A 6,843-nucleotide genomic window follows, 5' to 3' on the forward strand; every position below is an offset into this window, starting at 1 on the left:
ACATCAAGGCCCCTTTGGAACAAAGAATCCATTGCTGACAGTACAGAACTCATGGAACCAAGGGGCCATGGAGGCAATGCAGATCCAAGGACACCATAGTGACACTATGGAACCTCATGGAATCAGAGACCATTGTGACACTCTGGTGCCAGACAGTTGTGAAACTCAGAGACCCTACGGAACCAAGGCTCAAGGATGAAGATGTGGGGCCATAGAACCAAGGAGACATTGTGACATTGCAAGACCTCATGGAAGCAAAGATCCATTGTGACTCTACAGAAGCAAGGAGAACATTGTGACAAGGAGAATATTGTCACACTACAGGGATTCATGGAACCAAGGAGACCATTGTGATACTGTGGGGCCCCATGGAACCCAGGGAACATGGAACAGGTCTTGACTGTTTGACTGGCTTGGCCTTCTCGGGGCCGCCTGACAGGTCTGGCTGACCTTGGCATGTCGAGGCCTGCTTCTCATCAGCCCCTGAAGCACTGGGGCTCTGTGCTCTCCTTCCTATGGAAAGAACTGTCCCTCTTTCCAGGTGTCCATTGCCAAAATTGGGATTCCTTCTCCATATTTCCTTGTATGCACAGATTGTTCCCATATGAAATCTGCCAGGACAGACAGACCTGGCTGGCTTGACCACCCTGAGCCCACCTCTATTCTTCCTTTGAAACACTGGGACCATGTGCTTTTCTTTCCTATGGGAATAAAAGCACTTTTCATGTCTAGGTCCCCTTGGCCAATGTTGGGAATCCACCTCCAGAATTCCCATATCCAAGGATTTCTCCCAGACAAAACCTGCTAGAAGATACAAGTCTGGCTGGCCTTGGTTTCCTGAGGGCTGTTTCTCATCTGCCTTTGAAACACTGGGGCTCTGTGCTTTCCTCATGAAAAGAACTCTTCTTCCATTCCAGGCACCCACAACCAAAACAGAGATTCCACCTCCAAAATTCCCTATGTCCAAAGACTTCCCACAGATGAAAGGTGCCAGGAGAGACAGCTCTGGCTGCCTTGGCCCATGGGAGGCCTCCTCTCATCTTCTTCATAAACCCTTGGAGTTTGTGCTTTTCTTTCCTAAGGAAAAACCATCCACCTTGACCAGGTGCTCATGGCCAAAGTGGGATTCCACCTCCAGAACTCCATCCATCCAAGGATTGCTCCCAGGTGAAAGCTGCCAGGACAGACAGGTCTGGCTGCCCTTGGCCTCTTGGGGGCTTCCTCTCACCTGCTTTTGAAACACTGGGGCTCGGTGCTTTCCTTCCAATGGAAAAGAACCATCCTTTTCATCAGGATGTCCAGGGCTGAAACTGAGACTCAGCCCCCCAAATTCTGTATACCCAAGGATTTCTCGGTGACGAAAGCTGCCTGGACAAACAGGTCTGGCTGGCTTGGCCTCCCAGGAGCCACCTGTCTTCTCTTCTGCCTTTGAAACACTTGGGCTCTGTGCTCTCCTTCCTGTGGAAAAGAACCATCCTTTATATCTATGCTGAAATGGCCAAAATTGGGATTCCACCTCCAAAACTCCCGATATCCAAGGGCTGCTTTCAGACAAAAGCTGCCAGGACAGAGAGATCTGCCTGCCCTTGGCCTCTGATTGCTGCCTTTCATCTGGCCCTGAAACACCAGTGTTCTGTGTTTTCCTTCCTATGGAAAAGAACCGTCCTTCACCTCCAGGTGTCCATGGCTGAAATTGATATTCTGCCTCTAAAATTCTGTGTATCCAACTGTCTTGGTTTGAAAAGACAGGTATCTGCTAAAAAAGGCAGGAACCTCCCCTGAAACGGAAAATGGAAACCCCCTCCCTCCAAATTCTTACAGTTTTCAAATTAAAAGGCTCTCAGGCAAAGATATGGGAATAGGAATAACAGTCCGTTACTAGGAAAACTAAAAAGACAAATGCAATCATACAGACAACAAAAAAACCACTGACAGAGTCAGAACACAACCTGACACCCTGTGTGTCAGGGTGTTGGCAGCAGTCCCATTAAATGGTGGCTGCAGTGACAGATGGGGTTCTGTTGGAGCAGTGATCCTGTAGAAGGGTGGAGTTTTCCTCTGAAGATCCAGGGGTGCTGTAGATGGGCCTGGTCTTCCTCTGGGAATCCAGTGGAGAAGATAGCAGCTCCTGTGGGAATCCAGTGGGAAAAGGCTGCTCTGGTATCCCAAAATCCCAGATTATATCCAGGTAGGAATGCTTGGCTCCTCCCCCTGGGTGGAGCATCTCCCAATGGGATGATGTAATTTTATCAGTAATTTTATGCAGTGACACTCAATGGCCCATGGACAGAAGATATTTCCCAGAGGGAGGATTGGTTTGTGGAAGAGATAAAGAAAACTGCCCAATTAACAGAAGATAACTGCCACACCTCTAACAGATGGAAAATAGAATACACACATTAATTACCTTGCAATCCAGGACATTATCCACCCCTTATTCTATTTCCATCTGCATCACAATGAAACCTTACACACAGTTCTCACTTAAGTCTGGGTTTCCCTGTGGCACACAACGGCTTTCTCCATCTTTCTGCATTACCCACCAAGTGTAACCAGGTCCTTGAGCAAAACCAATCCCACGGATGTGTTTGTCTTTGCCTGAGGTGGGATTAATCCAAACAGTCTTTCCTAAAACTCCTTTCATGGGTACCACAGGGACTTTATCTCCATCCACTGTGTGCAGGGGTTCAGACTGGGCAGGACCAGCTCGATTGATGAACCCTCAGGTGTTTACCATCCAGGTGGCTTTTCCTAAGTTCATTTCCCAATTTCTGAAGGTTCCCCTGCCAAGTGCCTTCAGGGTAGTCAGAATTAGTCTGTTACACCGTTCAACTTTCCCAGCAGCTGGTGCATGATAGGGGATATGATATATCCATTCAATACCATGTTCTCTGGCCCAGGTGTTGATAAGGCCATTCTTGAAATGGGTCCCATTGGCCAACTCAATTCTCTCAGGGGTTCTATGTCTTCACAGGACTTGCTTTTCCAGGCCCAGGATGGTGTTCTGGGCAGTGGCATGAGGCGCAGGGTCGGTCTCCAACCATCCAGTGGTGGCTTTCACCATGGTCAGCACGTAGCACTTGCCCTGGTGTGTCTGGGGCAGAGTGATGTAGTCAATCTGCCAGGCCTCCCCATGTCAGCACACATCTCACAGTCATGGATAACCTGAGAAATACTGTCCGTGGTTAGATCCACCCCCTGGTCTCATGCCTACTTAGAAGTGACATCTCTACCCTGATGACCTGAGACATCATGGGTCCATCAAGGTGAGAATAACTCCCTCTTATGTTGCCAATCTAAGTCTATCTTTGACACCTCTGTCTTTCCAGCCTGACCTACCTGCTTATTGTTTCAGTGCTCCTCATTGGCTCTACTCTTGGGGACATGGGCATCTAAATGACAGACCTTCACAGACAGATTTTCTACCCCAGAGGCAATGTCTTTCCCCTCATCAGCAGCCCAGACTGGCTTTGCTCTATGCTGCCAGTTGCCCTTTTTCCACCTTTCCAGCCAGCCCCAGAGAGCATTGGCTACCATCCACAAATCAGTATAAAGGAAGAGCTTTGACCACATTTCCATTTCAGCAATGTCCAGGGTCAGCTTAATGGCCTTGAGTTCAGCAAGTTGACTTGATCCATCTTCTCCTTTGGTAGCTTGTGAAACCTGTCATGTGGGGCTCCATACAGCTGCTTTCCATTTCTGGTTCATCCCTTCAATGCAACAGGAACCTCCAGTGAAAAGAGCGTAGCGTGTTTCTTCTACTGGTAGTTGGTTGTATGGTGGAGCTTCCTCAGCCTGTGTCACTTGTTCCTGCTCCTCTTCATCAGTGAGACCAAAGTTCTCACCTTCCAGCCAGTTTGTAATTATCTCCTAAATCCCAGGGTGATTCAGGTTTCCAATACGAGCTCGCTGTGTGATAAGAGCAATCCACTTGCTACATGCAGTGTTGGTGGTGTGGTGGGTAGAGGGAACCTTTCCTTTAAACATCCACCCCAGCACTGGTGGTCGAGGTGCCAGGAGGAGTTGTGCTTCTCTGCCAATCACCTCCGAGGCAGCTTGAACTCCTTCATAGGCGGCCAAGATTTCCTTCTCTGTGGGAGTGGAGTTGGCTTTGGACCCTCTGTAACTTTGGCTCCAGAATCCCAGTGCTCGGCCTCAAGTCTCCCCAGGCACCTTCTGCCAAAGTCTCCATGACAAGCCATTGTTCCTGGCTGCAGAGTAGAGCACATTCTTCACCTCTGGTCCTGTCCTGACTGGGCCAAGGGCTACTGCATGAGCGATCTCCTGTGTGATCTGGGCAAAGGCTTCCTGCTGCTCAGGGCCCCAGTGGAAATTGCTCTTCTTGTGGGTGACCAGGTAGAGAGGGCTCATTCTCCAAAACCCTGTGGCAAAAGCTTGTGTTCCCTTCTTGCTGGTTGGTGGAGACATTGCAGTGATCTTGTTGATGACCTCAGTTGGAATCTAACACCATCTTGCTACTTTACTCCCAGGAACTGGATCTTTTGGGCAGGTCCCTTGACTTGTCTCTTCTTGTCAGAGAAGCCAGCTTCCAGCAGAATCTGGATGATCCTCTCTCCTTTCTTAAATATTTCCATTGCCGTGTTCCCCCAAACAATGATGTCGCTGATGTACTGCAGTACTACTGATGTACTGCACTGATGGACTGCAGATGTTCTGGAGCCTCACCCTTTTCCAGTGCAGCCTGGATCAGTCCTTGGCAGATGGTTGGGCTGTGCTTCCACCCCTGGGGCAATAGGTTCCAGGTGTACTGCACGCCCCTCCAGGTGAAAGCAAACTGAGGCCTGCATTCTGCTGCAGGAGGAATGGAGAAAAACGTGTTGGCAATGTCAATAGTGGCAAAGCACTTTGCTGCCTTGGACTCCACCTCATACTGGAGTTCCAGCATGTCTGGCAGAGCAGCGCTCAGTAGTGGAGTCACTTCATTCAATGCATGATAGTCCACAGTCAATCCCCATTCTCTGTCAGAATTGCACACAGAGCAAGTGGGGCTGTTGAAGGGTGAGTGGGTTTTGCTGACCACCCCTTGGCTCTCCAGCTCACCGATCATTTTGTGGATGGGGATCACAGCATCTCGATTCATCTGATACTGCTGGCAGTGCACTGTCAACGTGGCAATTGGCACTTGCTGCTCTTCCACGTTAAGGAGTCCTACTGTAGATGGGTTTTCTGATAGTCCAGGCAGAGTGTTCAGCTGCTTAATGTTCTCTGCCTCTACAGCAGCTATGCCAAAAGCCCACCTGAGTCCCTTTGGTTCTCTGTAATAGCCATTCTGGAGGAAGTCTATGCCCAGAATACACAGAGCCTCTGGGCCAGTCACAATGGGATGTTTCTGCCACTCCTTCCCAGTCAGGCTCACCTGGGCTCCCAACAGGGTCAATTGCTGCCATTCCCCCCATCACTCCAGCAATGGAAACAGGTTCTGCCCCAACATGTCCCGATGGTATCAGGGTACACTGCACACCAGTATCAACCAAGGCATCGTATTTTTGTCACTATGATGTGCCAGGGCATCCGATGCACACCGTCCAGAAGATCCGGTTTGGCTGTGCCTCTTCCCAGCTAGAGGCAGGGCCCCTCTAACCCTGGTTATTATGTCTTTCCTGGGCATACACGGTAGAGGTTCCTTCAAGGGGATCTGACAGATCATACCCGGTAGCTTGGACATGGGAGGTTGAGGCTGCCTTCACTTTAGTGGAACTCCCTCCGTTAGTGTTTCCCTCCCTGAGCTGACGCACCCGTGCTGCCAGGACAGAAGTGGGTTTCCCATCCCACCTTCCCACGTCTTCCCCATGGTCACACAGAAAGAACCACAGGTCAGCCCTTGGGGTGTAGCCTCTCTCTCTAGCTGGGGAACGCTGGGCTGTGACTTTGGGGCCTGTGACTCGCACTGGTGCCATGTGGGAACTCTTCTTCCTCTCTCCACCCTCATCTCTTCTTGTAGGCTCTTAATAATAGCAGAGACATGAGCCTGCATTGGGCCATTGATCATACTCGCACAATTTCTAAGCTTGTTGGTGACAGAGCCTGCTGTCTCTTGGTTGGTATCAGCATTAATCGTTGCAGTGAAGGTGGTGTATTGAGATGGCCCCAGATCTGCCAGACTCCACAGCATTTGCCCTGTGCACCTGATTTTGTCAGGGTCATTGTCATGCTGTCCATCCCTCCCAAAGAGTACCTCCAATGCTGCCACTTCTCTCAGCTGTTGGATCCCTTCCTCGAGGGTCTTCCAGCACATTCTATGGTGGTGCTCCTGCATTCTCTCCCTGTGGACAAACCTCTCTCTGACACTCATTAAAAGCCACTCCCAGAAGGAAAGGGACCCTAACACTCTTAAAAAAATCTCATTCATACCTGAGTCCTGGGTCAAGAGTCCCAAATTCCGTGCCTCACAACCATCCAGTTGCACACCTGTACCCAAAAGGTCCCAGACCCGGAGTAACCAGGTTGTTTAAGTCTCATATCCCCGTTGTACAATGTCTTTGTGCAGATTACAGAGACTTTTGTGTGGAGAGTTTTGTGGAGACGTGGCTTGAAGAGAAGGGACATGATAAAATACAGCTGGTAAAGCAATGGGCCTCTGGTGGGGAGCATTTGGCAGGGCCAGAGTGTCATTGAGCAAGAAGTTATACGATAACGGGATGCAGAAGCAGAGACTAGCTAATGAGGGGAGAAAACATAGGCATCCTGAGTATCTGATAGCAAAGGCTGAGCTGACCTCTTATAGCGAACCAATAGTGAGCTTTAGTTTTGCAATATGTATGAGCCTTATTATCACTGTTATAAGAGCACGCATGTTAAATCAATAAATTGGGACTTGTTGAT

This window comes from Haemorhous mexicanus, chromosome 16 (assembly GCF_027477595.1).
Source record: "Haemorhous mexicanus isolate bHaeMex1 chromosome 16, bHaeMex1.pri, whole genome shotgun sequence".
Taxonomy (NCBI): Eukaryota; Metazoa; Chordata; class Aves; order Passeriformes; family Fringillidae; genus Haemorhous; species Haemorhous mexicanus.